The sequence below is a fragment of the Mesoplodon bidens genome, assembly GCF_964165515.1.
Source record: "Mesoplodon bidens genome assembly, chromosome: 4".
Classification (NCBI taxonomy): Eukaryota; Metazoa; Chordata; class Mammalia; order Artiodactyla; family Ziphiidae; genus Mesoplodon; species Mesoplodon bidens.
The window spans coordinates 79,020,007-79,035,613 of NC_138160.1; the positions used below are offsets into that span (position 1 = coordinate 79,020,007).

General features: G+C 38.1%; 1 protein-coding gene across 30 annotated transcripts in view; it reads left to right on the plus strand.

The window, feature by feature from the left end:
* Positions 1–15,607, plus strand: part of LOC308615945 (uncharacterized protein) — a 639,507-nt gene that overhangs the window by 215,062 nt on the left and 408,838 nt on the right. For 11 of the 30 annotated variants that reach the window (XR_014015660.1, XR_014015661.1, XR_014015662.1 and 8 more), the window contains one exon: positions 5,506–5,588. The exons of the other annotated variants lie outside the window; for them this stretch is intronic. The gene's annotated coding sequence lies outside the window, so the exon portion shown is untranslated. The remainder of the gene's footprint in view (positions 1–5,505; positions 5,589–15,607) is intronic. 30 annotated transcript variants of the gene reach the window in all.

Below are 15,607 nucleotides of genomic sequence, written 5' to 3' on the forward strand. Positions count from 1 at the left end.
ACTATCATATTGTTTGAGAAATTTTGGAGAACAGGGAAAAGAATTCAAAAGATTGTAGAAAGGTACATAAGATCCCAATTTTCAAAAAGGGGGAGATGATGGGTTATATTGTGTGTTTTAAATATTTACTCCCCTTTCCTGAAAGCACCTTTCATTTGGGCCCTTTTGTACAGGAAGATTATACTTCCAACCCCATCAATGTCAGGCTTGGCCATGTGTCTTGCTATGGCCAGTGGAACGTGAGAAGCAACACTAGCCACTTTCAAGCAAAATCTTTAAGAAACTCTGTGTTTTCTGCCATCATTGTTAAAATATGTTATCAATTATTTGAATGACTGTGTAGATGTTATATTTCTCAAGTTTACATAACATCAGACCATTACATAAGATAATTTCTGGAAAAGAGATTCAATATGTTGGATGGCAAAATTAGAATTGAAAATGATATAATCTGTTGAAAAGATACAGAAACAAAGGTGATAGAATTTATAACTTGAAGTTATAAATAACTTCATATATAAGTATAACTTGAAATGTGTAGCTTGAAATTGTATTTGTAAACATCAGTTGTATTGAATGAAGGAGACCTGCTTGTTGAAATTCAGGTAAAACCAAATAGTATGGATTGGTCCAAACCTCAAGTAACATCAGTTTGCTGGTGCCTCTATAAAAGTGAAGGTGATCTGAAGCTATATTAATAGAATGTTTAGTATCCAGATTATTGAGGGGCTTATTATGTAGTATTATGTCCAGTTATGGGTATTACACTTTAATAGGAATATTGATAGAACCCAAGAGTGTTGAGGTCAGTTTGCTGGGTAGAATTGGGCAGGTAGAGCAAGTATGTCTAAACCTAAAGCAGAGAACACCTGGCTTGATAAGAGAAAGGCTAGAAAAGGAGGAAAGGATACCAATTGCAGATGTGTCCATACCTAAGGGAGGAAGCTGGCTAAGCATTTATATGTCACGATCTGCCTGGCTGCTTTAGTACACTTGATCAGACTCCTGCTTTCCTAATCAACCCACTCCCTGGTGATTTTAAACTATAAACACCTGGAAGAGAGTCACTGAATAAATGCATCTCATGAAAGTGTTTTCTAATCCTGGACGAACATCAGGATCATTTGGGGAGCTTTTAAAAATGCAGATACCAAGACTCACCTCAGACCTACCGAACCATAATTTCTGGTGTTGGGCCCTGGGAATCTGTATTTTCATAAAACTCCATTGATTCTAATGATCTAATGATCTGTGAGCCACTGTGTCTTATAAAGTTGTAGGTAGGTGTTCCAGAGGAAAGGGTTGGATTAGAGAACGTTGGTGTATCAGCACGGGAGGCAAGTCTAGGTCAGTGGTTCCCAGATTTTGGTCTTCAGGGACCAGTACAACTCTTAAAGAAATAGGACTCATCAACATAGGATGGCTGACTTGCTAGTATAACAAACCAACCAACCAAGCAAACTATCTATTATCCTTATAGTTTCATTTAAAACAAAAATTTCAAAAGGACCTGGGCAGATCACGATATAGGAAGAAAGTACTACAGTCTTTTAGATTGAATGAACTTAGCCATTTTTCTCCTTTCAGCATAGACTGGTGACATTTTCTTCACCTTGTAGTGTCATTTGGTATGTCAACATTTGAGAAGCAACAGTGTAGGGTATGTACGGTTCCATATGATCTCTGGCAACATGCTGCTCCACTGCTAGGCAGGGTCAAGTGGCGCATAGCTGGGTTAGGGACTCTACTTCTGACAGTGGTGGAGGGGAAGGCTCTGAAAAGAGAATATGGATGGTGCGGTAGGGTGCAGGGATACTTTGGATGATATAAGGTCTGTGAGCAGTTGTTTGGGAAACCAGCTCTCTAGCTGTAGAAGAAAAACTTGTGGGTACCTGAAAGCTGCATTAAAATTCATGAAGGGCTTTCATATATAATAACCCTTGTTATGCCAGAGGGCAGAGCTAGACCTATGGGAGGAAGCCACTGCAGACCCATTTCAGTTTAAAGTAAACAAAACTTTTCTGATAATCAGACCTTTCCAATAGCTGTTAACAAACTACAGGGAGATGGGATTATCCCCTCCGGAAGAGCTCAAAACACATCTGAGTAACAATTTGTTAGAAATGTGATAAATTAGGAGTTTGGGATTAACATATACATACTACTATATATAAAATAGGTAAACAGCAAATTCCTGTTGTTTAGCACAGGGAACTATACTCAATATCTTGTAATAACCTATAATGGAAAAGAATCTGAAAAGGAATATATATAACTGAATAAATTTGCTGTACACTTGAAACTAATACAGCATTGTAAATTAACTATACTTCAAGTAAAAAAAAAAGAAATGTGGAAAAAGTGTTCTGGACTAAGTTGGAAATTTGATTAAAATCACTGTTTTGGGGCCTTAATAACACCTGGAAAGCCTTTTAAACAAATACAGATTCCTGGACCTCTGCTTAGATGCATAGTAACAGAAACTCTCTGAATGGGACTAAGGAATCTGTATGTTTAATAGGTACCCCAGGAGACTGTAAGTTAAATTGCCTGCTGCCGTGGAAAACAATTAGATGAAGTGAACTCCAAAATCTGAGCATCTGTGATGAAAGATTTTGTAAAATTCGTAAAGAGAACTTTTTTATGGCATTAACATTTGAATATTCACTTAATATCAAATGTTTTATTATTGGTTATTTAAAAGTTACATCTGAAACAACTGGTTATCTGAACATCAGCACAAAATGAAAGCACTGAACTGTTTTTAAAACATGGTTTGCTTTGAGCTTGAAAGAGGAATTAGCTTCACGTGAGGAAAAGGAGTTATGGACCTAATTATGAAATATGGATATGTAAAAATGCCAGAGATAATATGTTTGTGCCAAAATTTTTAATTTACAGGATCAGTGATTCATTCTTTCCAATCTCTAATAGCATATTGGTTTAAAATGTTTATTTCTGTAGAAGAAGACTTTAATTGGGACTTTTGTTATTTTGAAATAATTTTTCATTTTTGTGAATGTTTCATTTTGTTATAGCTTGAGTCACTGTCTTAGTAATAGCATTATCAAGGCAGAATGGAAGAGTGGCCCAAAGGTTCTCTAACTAGTTTTTAGAGTCTGTAGTCTGATCTGGACTGTTGTCTCTATTGAGATTCTATCCCAATCTTCTCTGTATAGATGATCTAAAAGGCTTTCAACTGTTGACAAGAGGCTAGGCCTTGAATTACAGGCATAAGAAACAATTGAATATGTAAACAATCAATCAATTGAATCAATTGAATAAATCATTCAATTGAGTCTATAAACAATGCTCAAAATTTTTTGAACCCCTGAGAAAATTTTTTCTAATATCCTTTGAGCCATTTAGTGCCTTAGAAATATATTCTCATAAACACATTTTCCTTCTCTTCTTTTGGCATCTAGGCTCTATTTGAATATTATTCATTTACATATTCAACAGACACCTAGTGGGAGCTAACTTTATGCCAGGCACAAACAAGGCAAATATTGGGTAAATAAGATCCCTGCTGTCATGAAGCTATGTTCTGATAAAGGGAAAGACATAATAAACTTGCAGGTAAATGTATACGAATTTCAGCTAGTGACAAGTGCTGTAAGGAAAATTAAATGGATCAGAGAACTGTTGGGGGACTCTTCTTTAGATGGGGTAGTTTGGAAGAGGAGGTGATATTTGAGCCAAGACCTGAGCAGTTGTGAGAGAAGAGCTTCAGGGAGAGACAATAGGCAGTGAAAAGGCCCTGAGGTCAGAATAAACTGGGGAATTGGGAGGTCAGTGTAGTACCATTGTAATGAAAACGGGGCGGGGGCGGGGGGTAGGTTAAAAAAAAAAAGGCAAGGGCCAGATAATGCAGAATCTCACATGCCCATGATAGGAATTTGAATTTATTCTAAGTGTGATACGTCCTGATTAGGCAGTGCTATACTTTTGTATTTTACAAAGATAACTCAGACTCTGTGTAGAGATCACCACAGTCAGTTAAGAGTGGAATGAGGAAGACCAACTAGAAGGCCGCTGCTTTAGTTCAGTTTAGAGATGATGACTGCTTTTTAGAATAAAGCTATTGACTGAGGGAATGTATGTGAAAATCACGTATATGCCCCTTTCAACAGACATTCTCAATCAAGAAGGTCACATATGTGACTCTTACAAGAATCATGTGATTCTTGAATTTGTATTCAGCCTTAATGTTCACATGTCCAGCAAATGTCATCAGTTTCATTTCTCCCTGCTCTTAGCTTACTACCGCCTTCAGTTGAGAATCACTAGGGTAGATGACTGAGCAGGACAGCTTGGTCTTTATCAGGTCAAATGTTGTACATCCCAGTTAAAATCTAGAGACCAACACTCAGTTATTTCTGCTGTTTCCCTTTTTCTTCCCACAGGCTTCTTTTTACCAGTTTCTACCTCTTAATTTTCTGTCCTCAGAGGAACACAGGCTCCCAACTTCTCCCCTCCTCAGCTGTCTGCTCTAAAAGACACACAGATCTTAATTTTTATGCTGTTGTTTTGAGGGATTTATTTTTTGTATATAGAGGAATACAGAGATGAATATAAATAAAAACATAGAAAACTCCTCAATTTATTCCACCAGAGGAAGGGAGGGTGAACAAGCTACCTTTTCTTTTCATTAAATCATAAGTACAGGGGAGGGGGTGAGACACATTTTCAAACTTTTTTTTTTTTTTTTGCTGTGGCCCCTCCCGTTGTGGAGCACAGGCTCCGGACGCGCAGGCTCAGCAGCCATGGCTTACAGGCCTAGCTGCTCCACGGCATGTGGGATCTTCCCGGACTGGGGCACGAACCCGTGTCCCCTGCATCCGGAGTCTGACTCTCAACCACTGCGCCACCAGGGAAGCCCTCAAACTTTTATTTGAAGGGGGAGTAATATGGGACTTACCTGGTGGCGCAGTGGTTAAGAATCTGCCTGCCAGTGCAGAGGACATGGGTTCGAGCCCTGGTCCGGGAAGATCCCACATGCCGCAGAGCAGCTAAGCCTGCGTGCCACAACTACTGAGCTTGCACTCTAGAGCCCATGAACCACAATTACTGATCCCATGTGCCACAACTACTGAAGCCCACGCACCTAGAGCCCATGCTCTGCAACAAGAGAAGCCACCATAATGAGAAGCCTGTTCACTGCAACGAAGAGTAGCCCTCAGTCGCCACAACCAGAGAAAGCCTGCGTGCAGCAACAAGGCCCAATGCAGCCAAAAAATAAATAAAAATTTAAAAATTTTTTAAAAAAGGAAGTAATATGTTTACATGGCTGTTGATAAGAATATAATAAAATCTAACATTTATTGAGTGATTGTTATGTGCCAAGCATTGTTGTCCAGGGTTTTACTGTACTGATTCTCTTATTGTTATCCCTCTTCATAGATAAGGAAACTGAGGTACGTAGCTATTAAGTAATTGGCTCAAGGTCCCATAGAGAGTGAGGGGCCAACCCAGGATTTAAAGCCAAATTTTTCTCTTCTCTAGGCTATGCTGCCTCTCCAGGTGAGAGGACTTGGGAATCTGTAGAGAAAGCTTTGCAGGTGTGGTGCTGAAGAACCATTCACCAGGTACGTGCCCTGCCTTCCTGACTCCCAATGTGGCCCTAACTCCTCCTCCAGACTTTCTGTGCTTAATCCACCTTTTACCTCTGGGCCTTGCTTTCAGAGCCCCACTTTACCTCAATCTACCCTTCACTTAGGTCTTTACTGATAAGTATCTTTTTAAGTATGTGGTTGCCAAAATTAAAAGGAATATTCCCCGTTTCCTTATCACTGAATTTCTGACTTGCTTTACCAGCAACTGTCTGCTTCTCTGTGGGTGCTCTCCTTATGTCTGAAGCAGGGACCAGGAGATCAGAGCTCTTAGGGACACAAAGCTTTCCTCTCTGTGGTTTGTCCACTTGGGTGTTGAGACATTCATTTATCAGCTTGTCACTCTCACAGGTATACTCTTGGTCACAGCAGGCTCCAGGAGATTACTTGTCTGGCTACTGAATTTTCTTTATATGTTTTTTTTAAGTATGTATGAAATTATAGTCTTGAGCTTTCCTTTTTCATACACAAACTAATCATTATGAAACCCAATAATGATCCCTGAGGGAAAAACCACATGGAGTGAAAGGGCTCAGACGTGGAGTGAGGGTGTTGGACAACAGACATCATTCCGGGACCCGTGGACACAATTCTTTCCGGGGGGTCGGTGCATTGCATTTTTATGACTTGAAGCTATTTTTCAGCATATTACACCATAGTTTCCACGAAGCACAACTGTGTGTTGTAATGTCCATTTTGCATGCTCCATATCATTCTTGAGCCTGAAATTGCAAAGTTTGAACATCATGTATTATTGATCTATGTTTTTGACTTAAACACAGGAGAGGGGAAAGCTTAAAGGACCAGAAACTTCAGAAACACTCCATGAGATAAAGGGACTGATTTTCTGTAATCTCTTTGACAAAAATGCTCTAACATTTTATTCTTATGTGTGATGTGACTACAAGATGGTTAACTTGATTACTTGCTTTTGAATGTAAGAAAGGAGTCTGAGGGAGAAGTTCCTTTTAAATTTGAGATTTAAATATAATTTCTCTTCCAAAAAATAGAAGATGGGTATACCCCAGCATTTTACTTTTGAGAGAGAAAGATTTTGGCATTCAGTTTTAAAGGTAGAGCAGTCCTGTTCTTGGGCCAAAATCAGAGCAAGGAATGTTCTGGCATCTTTGCCTCTCAGAAAAGGGGGAAAAATATCACTTTTTACCTTCTAGCAAAATCTGTTCTTAAGAAAGACTCAAGTACCTGTTTACACTAAAGTGAAAATGACTGAACACCGCTTAAAACACCACTTCTCTCTCCCAAAGGAAGTTGTAGCTTCACAAGGATAAGATCTTCAGGTGAAAGAGTTAAAACCTCTCAATTATTGATTTATGTATTTGTTTGTCTGTTTGCTTCTTTCTTAAAGTTTACTTTGTACTTTGTTCCAAAAGGGAGATTTAAGGCCATGCCTCATGCAATAAAAAAAAATTAAAAATAAATAATTGAGAACATTAGGATGACTCTAATATTGGGGATTTGGGGTTTTAGGGAAACATGGAAAAAACTCTTTATTTTGTTGTTGTTGTTGTTAGAAATTCTTATTTTCTCTTGAAATCTTACTGGGGCAGGGGTTGGGTGGAGTCATCAACTCCCTGATAACAGACCAGCTTTTCAGCACATGGGAGATAATTTTTGGTGAAAAGTTAGTGTTTTTTAATCTCTCAGCTTGCTTGGGGCATTTAGTACAGTTTATTATTCTAGGGTTAGTTCTTTGATAGCCTTCTCGTTGGTTATTTATTAACCTCCCTTTAAAGTACAACTTAATCGTTCAAGAAAAGTACAAAGTTCAGTTAATGTTTCTATTGTTCCTAATTATGATAACACATAAGACCACTGTATAACTTGAAATGCCCCCTAAAACATAAAATTCATATATGAAACAATTAGCCTGTGGGGCACTGGCTCAATATCAGCATTATACCGGGGAACCCAGCAGTAACAGGAAAATGCTGCCTCATCAATGGAATGTTTATATATCATCTGTGTTCCAAATAGTCTATGTGCTTCAATCCTAACTTCCACCACTTCCTCCTGCCCCTGTTGCTTTCCTTATAAGGACAGGATGTCAAAGGAGATCGAATGAATACTCCCCTAGGGGAATCCAGAAAGAAGAAAGCAGTAGATCTCCTGCTTTCTAGAGATATGTCTGTTTTGCAATTCATAGAGGATGATGATTGCTTAGGATCCGGAATTCAAACTGAATACAGGGCTTCAGTTTTTGTCCCCATTTGTAGTAGTGGAAAAAGGAGCCCTAGGAGACTTGAGTAAGTTTAGGTTCTGCATTTACCAAGCAGAAAGAGATTGTGGTTCTCTTACCTGTCCTCCTAGAACCTAGAAGAGTGCCTACATATTATGTGTTCAGTAAACACTTGTAAGGTGAATGTACAACTAAGTCTTCCCTCTGAGAGCTCGTTTCTAAGCGTCAACGTAATAGGAGCTCTGAGGTACTTTTCAGGTACAGGAAATCCTTCAATTCCTACCCTGTTGATTGACTGAAGATGAACCGGCTCCTGCTCATTATACTGTGTTGGTCAAGGGTGCTTAGCCCTGGAATCAAGTTGCTTAGATTCAACTGGTACCTTCACCATTTGCTAGCTGTGTAAATGTGGGGAGGTTGCAGAGCTATTCTGGGGCTGAATTTCCTCAAATATGAAAGGGGTGGTTAGGAGAAGGAACTGATGTATGAAGTGCACAGTACTAGATACCCTTTGCCTGATAACTATTGGCCAGCAGCCACAGTAGAATAGCCCTAACCCTGGGAAAGCTCAAATCCTATGTGCTAAAAGGAAGACTCTTTTTGGCTAGAAATAATAGGAACTTCCAGGAGTTAAAGACAGATTCACAGCTGCCTGTGGCTTTTCAAGTTATGAAATAATTAAAAGATCATTGTAAACGACTGCTTTCCAGAAAGAAGTAGGTAGCTATCAAAAGGTTTTGAGTCAGGAATAAATATTGGTGGATTTCTTTCTTCAAAGAGATTTTTAGAATTATTTCCAATAAAATAAAGAAAGTTCATGGATCTAAAAAATAAAAATAATGTTTAAAAGCCTTAAAGATGAGATTTTGCTTGGAAGTTATTTTTCTTTAATGAACATGCCATTCATTCAACAAATATTTATTAAGCAATTACTATATCTAAAGCACTGTATTTGGTGCTAGTGAGAAAAAGTAAAAAAGGTATGGTGCCTGTTCTTAATGAGTTTAGAGAGTCTAAATATTTAGATAAGCAATGCCTTCAAAATCATTATCCTGAGATCCTATGCATTTATTCCAATATTGCTGCTATTGCTTTCAACACCTTCAAACAACTTTTGGGCAAGTGCCTTCAGAGTCAATGCCCAATCCCCACAAAAACAGCAGTGGCCTCTTTACTTTTTGGAAGGACCAATATTCAGCTGACATTAAAATACCCCAAATCTCCTTTATTGGTTGGTTAATGTCACAGCTCAGAAACCCCCAAGTGCCCACTCATCCCCACCGCTACAGTTTCTCCTACTGGACCCTCTAGAAGGACTCACAATCCTTCTACTAAAGAGTTAATACTTGGATCTTGGGCAAAGCCCTCTAGTACCTTGCTTCAGTGACATCTATTCTTTTTTTTTTTTTTTTGCAGTACGTGGGCCTCTCACTGTTGTGGCCTCTCGCATTGCGGAGCACAGGCTCCGGATGCCCAGGCTCAGCGGCCATGGCTCACAGGCCCAGCCGCTCTGCGGCATGTGGGATCTTCCCGGACTGGGGCGCAAGCCCGTGTCCCCTGCATCGGCAGGCAGACTCTCAACCACTGCACCACCAGGGAAGCCCTCAGTGACATCTACTCTGATTGATCTGTGTCCTTCCATACCTATTGCTGAATATTTAAAATATCACCCCTAATTTAGAGTGTCACACTGCATTACCCCTAATCCTTTTGTCACATCCAATATTTTTCTACCCAGTGCACCCAGGACCCCATCTCCTACTCTAGATTAGTTTTAGCTATTGATGAAGATCAAATCTAACTTTAAAGGGCAACACTTAGCTATCTTTAAAGACATTTGTTTTTAAAATAAAGGAACAGAGTAAAGGCAAGTCCAAAAGAAAGGTCCTAAGATTGTTCTAAACAAAGGCAAACATCATCAAGGTTTGTCTGGAGAGTCCCAAGGTGACTGCTCAGAGGGGATAACATTCATTTCCTATGTAAATTCTGATGCATTTATGAACAAAAAGAATAATATCAGGCCAATTCCTTTATAGTCACATCTTACATATTAGATGAATGTCTGCTTTTAGAGAAGTTGTGTTTAAAAGTCATAAAACCTCACTTAGGAGCATTATTAGAACCAAGCATATTTCTTCCATCTAACAAAATGTTAGCATAAAGGGATATGATAGGCATTTTGGAATTCCTAATACCCAGGTATAAAAATAAAATAACAGTGAATATTTTTTCCAGTGACAATATGATTCAGAATCATTCAAAATTGTTTAGTGTGGCACAATCCTAGGGGAGAGAAAAGTTTTTGTTTCAGGGAATGTGAATTCAGAAGCATGTATGGTTATAAAATATGCTTATTTTTAAGAGGAGAATTTGTATGAGAGGATCTGAATTTATTTTTACTTTGTTAAAAGACACTCACAAAGCAAAAATCCCAATTGGCAAAACAAAATAAAACAAAAAGGACTTTGTGAAGCTAAAATTATTTAATGATTGGTGGGGCATGATTTGAAAGGAATGAATATCTGATACTTGTGCCAACGACAATTTACTTTAGGTCCCATAACCTAGAAAGTTGATAAATGGTGCTTAATTAAAAGTTCTGCTGGTTCAGCTGCTAAATCATTGTATGAAAATCAGTAGATTTTTTTTCTGTAGATTTTTTTTCCATAGTGACAGCGGATTTTATAGATGGCATTAATTCATTCTATATCATTGACCATTGAACTGAAGTTTATTTGTTGAATGAATGATGTTTATTTGTTGAAGAACTGATCAGAGGTAAGAATAATACATCTTGGATATTTTCTTAGGGCTTTATTTAAAGATAATAATTTTTTAAAATTTCTTGCAAAAATAATTACAAATGGATAGAAACTTTTTACAAATGAGATAAAGATTACCTGCAGTTCCTACCAACTGTAAGTAACCACCATTAGGATTTTTGTGTGTCTTGATACACATTTTCTGTACATGTGTATTGTAGGTATGTATATACGTGTATGTATATGTGATTTACAAAAATGATCATATGCACTTTTTCTTTTTCATAATATATTGTGATATCTATCCATGTAAGCCATTAAATAGTGTTCTACAGTATTTTTAGTGACTGCATAATATTCTAGTTTATGTATATATCATAATTTATTTCACTAATCTGTTATTGGGTGTTTAGGTTGCTTTTAATCTTTTAGCTATTATGTTGTAGAGACTTCTGGCCATGCCAAGAATTTAAAATCATTTTTGTGCTATTATTGCCTTGGACAGTTTAGTTAAGCCTGTGAATCCCTTCTCAAAATAAATTTTTTTTGCATAAAAATATAGGGTTACAGAAGAAATCAATTATATTGAAAGTGTTATCAAAATATTTTTTTAATTTATGATATATGTCCCTCATTATAAACATATTAAATAACAAGATCTAATGGCACATCTAATAACAACAATAATTTTAACTAGTGATAAACATAAATGAGTTTTGAGATACCTAAAGCAATTAGAATAATAGTAGCTGCTGTGTTCCATTTACTTCATTGTGATTTGTTGCTTACCTTAGTAATATAAGGAAATGCTCAATTTCAGTTAAAGGTTAGTAATAATAAAGATGTGAGGGACTTCCCTGGTGGTCCAGTGGTATAGAATCAGCCTTCCAGTGCAGGGGACGTGGGTTTGACCCCTGGTTGGGGAACTAAGATCCTACATGGGGAGGGGCAACAAAGCCCGTGCACCACAACTACTGAGCTCACATGCCTCAATGAGAGAGCTCGTGTGCTGCAAACTACAGAGCCCATGCTCTCTGGAGCCTGAGTGCCACAACTAGAGGGAAAAGCCCGCACACCACAGCTAGAGAGAAGCCTGCGAGCTGCAACCACAGATCCCGCATGCGTCAGTGAAGATCCCACGTGTGTGCCGCAACTAAGACTCAATGCAGCCAACAAAAAAGAAAGAAAAAAAATTAAAAAAAAATTTTTTTAAAAGGATGTGAAATGTGTTCCTTCCAGACTCATAGATAGCTTGAATTTTATCCATTAACCTTCATAGCCACAGACCTCAGATTAAGAACTTTACTGAACATTATCAGATTAACTTGAAAGCGTTGAAACTAGTAATAAGGGAGTTTTGTATGTTCCCCAAAGATTAGCAATATGAACTTAAAATAACAAAATGGTACTAAACTTGGTGAAACCAATGGAGGTTGAGGATCATAATCTGTAACACAAATAGACCAGGATGATGAGTAATGGTGGAAGAAACCTAGGAGGAGTTGTGGGAAGCTAATTATGAGTAGGGTTTCAAAGGAATGGAAGAGCAGAGAAAAACCCTGCTATTTAAGGCTTCTAATGAAAAGACAACGTGTTATTGAAAAGGGGAGAGTGAACTTTTAGTTTAGTGAAACCAAATGTCCTAGCCTCAACAACCAATGACTACAAAATATTATCTTATTTCCTCTAAATACCCAAGTGATATGAACTCCAGTCTCACAGACCAACCTGATCGCCTGAAATGGGCCCCTCCCACAAAGTTTGCACTGACTTTCCCTCCCTTCCTAAGGGTGCTGTGTGCAGGATGGAGCAGGTCTTCGTGTTTTTCCATTTGGGCTTTCTGCAAAGCCACTACACATTGCCTCTGTTGTCAGTCACCCTCATGAGGTTGCTGTGAAGATGTTACTATCTCTCTGACTTGGTGTTGGCAGTGGGGAGAGACTTCTCTGTGCCCTTAGCTACTCAGTTCCAAGCAAAAACCAGTTCTTCTCCTAATTCCACAAGCAGAGACCAGGCTGCCAAGTTCCCACAAAACTTCACCCAATGTGGGATGTGGACCGGATCATGTTGGGAAGTACTACATAGAATAACTTACATCCAGGACAAAGCCTGTAGGACCAGCCGTGCCTCAGGGCAGCTAAAGGGATTTCTCACTCTCTAGCTCAGTTTGGGAGTGTTTAAGTACTCCCAAGAGGCCCCTAGAGAGGAGAGAATTTTTCTTTTCTCCAGTGCCAGTCCTACTCCCCATAGTTTCTACATTTCCAGTCCAGACCCCTCCTGGGATTGACAGTGAAAACACCATATGAGGAAGATCCCAGCTATAACCACAGAGGTTGGCCTATAATTTATTAGTTCAGCATCTATATATTCTGGGTTATTTAGTACTAAATAACATCATGAATAGGAATTCCAAAGTCCATCCTGTTTCTTTTTTCAGTTTCTCCTCTAGCATTCAGTGACATTCATATCTGCGTATATATATATATATATTATTTTTTTTATATTTTAGGCTGCACTGGGTCTTTGTTGCTGTGTGTGGGCTTTTTCTAGTTGCAGTGAGCAGGGGCTACTCTTTGTTGTGGTGCATGGGCTTCTCATTGCAGTGGCTTCTCTTGTTGTGGAGCACAGGCTCTAGGCGCACAGGCTTCAGTAGTTGTGGCACGGGGGCTCAGTAGTTGTGGCTCGCAGGCTCTAGAGCACAGGCTCAGTAGTTGTGGCACACGAGGCTTAGTTGCTCCGTGGCATGTGGGATCTTCCTAGACCAGGCCTCAAACCCATGTCCCCTGCATTGGCAGGCAGATTCTTAACCACTGCACCACCAGGGAAGTCCCTGCGTATACATTTTATGTCTTTAAATTAAGTCTTCTGCAAACAACTGCTGTGACAAGGACAAACACACCTTCATGTCTTTTACCCATTTTCTAATTGCATGGTTTGTTTTTTTACTGTTTGGTTTTAAGAGTTTTTTATACATCCTATATAGTAGGCCTTTGTCGCATATGTAGTTTGAAGGTATTTTCTTCCAGTCTGTCTTTTTATTCTTTTTATGGTCTTTTTCAGAGAAAAAGTTTTCCTTTTGGTGAAAGGACAGTTTATTGATTTTCCCTTTTATGGGTTGTCCTTTTGGTGTCAAGTCTAAGAACTCTTTGCTTAGATCTCAATCCCAAAGATTTTCTCCTGTTTTTTCCTACTAGTTGGAAGGTAACATAGTTTTACATTTTACATTTAAGGCCATGATCCTTTTTGGGTTAATTTTTGTATAAGACATTTAGGTTGAGGTTCCTACTTATTTATTTTCTTTCTTTCTTCCTCCTTCCCTTCCTCCCTCCCTCCCTTCCTTCCTTTCTTCCTTCCTTCTCCAGTTGCTCCAGCACCGTTCATTGAAAAGGCTATTCTTCCTCCATTAAACCACTTTTGCACCTTTGTCAAAAGTCAGTCAGGTATATTTGTATGGGTGTATTTCTAGGTTTTCAATTCTGTTCCATTGATCTATATGTCTGTCCCTCCACCAGTACCCCACAATTTTGATTACTGTAGCTACACAATAAATCTTAAAATTGGGTAGACTGATTTCTCCTCCATTATTCTTCTTAAAAAATTTTTTTAAAGCTATTCTAATTCCTTTGCTCTTCCACATAAATTTTAGGAAGAATAATCTTGCCTACATCTACAAAAATTCTGGCTAGGATTTTGATAGGAATTGGATTAAACCTATGTATTAATTTAAGGAGAATTAACATCTTTACTTTGTTGAGTCTTCCAGTCCATAGACATGATATGTCTTTACATTATTTAAATCTTTTTTTATTTCTTTCATTAGCATTTTGTAGTATTCAGCATACAAATCCTGTACAAATTTTGTTAGGTTTACACCTAAGTATTTTCAGGTTTTTTTGATTGATTGTAATTGGTATTTTTAATTTTGATGTTCATTACTAGTATATAGAAGTGGAATTGATTTTTGTATATTTATTTTGTATTCTGTACCCTTGCTGAGCTGACATAGTATTACTAGAAGTTTTGTTGTAGATTCCTTGGGATTTTTCTATGTAGACAGTCATGTCATCTGCAAATAGATCTGTTTTTTTCTTTCTGATCAGTATGCCTTTTATTTCCTTTTCTTGCTTTATTGCAATATCTAGAACTTCCAGTAGTATGTTGAATAAGAATGTAGGTGTCTTTGTCTTGTTTCTGATCTTTGGGGGAAAGCATTTAGTCTTTCATTATAAACTATATTAGCTTTATCAAATTGAGGAAGTTTCCCTCTATTTCTAGTTTTCTGAAAGTTTTTATCATGAATGAGTGTGGGATTTTGTCAAATGCTTTTTCTTATCAAGTGATATAATCATGGATTATAGGCAATATTTTAAGGTAAAATATAGCTCCTGGAAACTTTGTAGAATACTTTATGGTGTTATTTTCTTATATACTCAAATAGGGAAGGCTTAATATCCCATGAAATAAAAGAGAATTTTAGATCTTGGAATTTTCATTTGCCTTCTATGAATTGCAAAATAAACAGATTTATGAAGAGGGGATGATTAAGCTATTAAACAAATATATATTAGGTACCTACTGTGTCCCAGACACAGTTCTAGTCAATAAAGAAGACAGACAAGGTTTCTGCAATCTTGGAGTTCATATTCTGGGGAAGGTAGTGAGGAGGAATGAAAATAAAGGGATAAAAATCAAGAAAAAAACCCAGGTTGTATTAGGCATTTTGATGAGAATAAAATGGGGTTATGTGTTACAGAGACACAGGGAGAATGTTTTATATTTGGTGTTAGAAGATGCTGTTAAACTGAGAAGCCCGGGAAATTATATCCATAATCCAAGAAAAAGTCTTGTGCTTACATTGCTCTAGTTTGCTCTGTCCTCCTCTGACCTCCTCTGGCCAAATCCTTAAAGCCACAGCACAGTCCCACATTCTTGGTAAATCCTTCTGGGATATTCCTGCCAGGAGGAAGAAAGTGCACCTGATGTAACAGCCACTGTATGTATTAGACTGGAGGATGATCTGACTGGCCCAGTGCAAG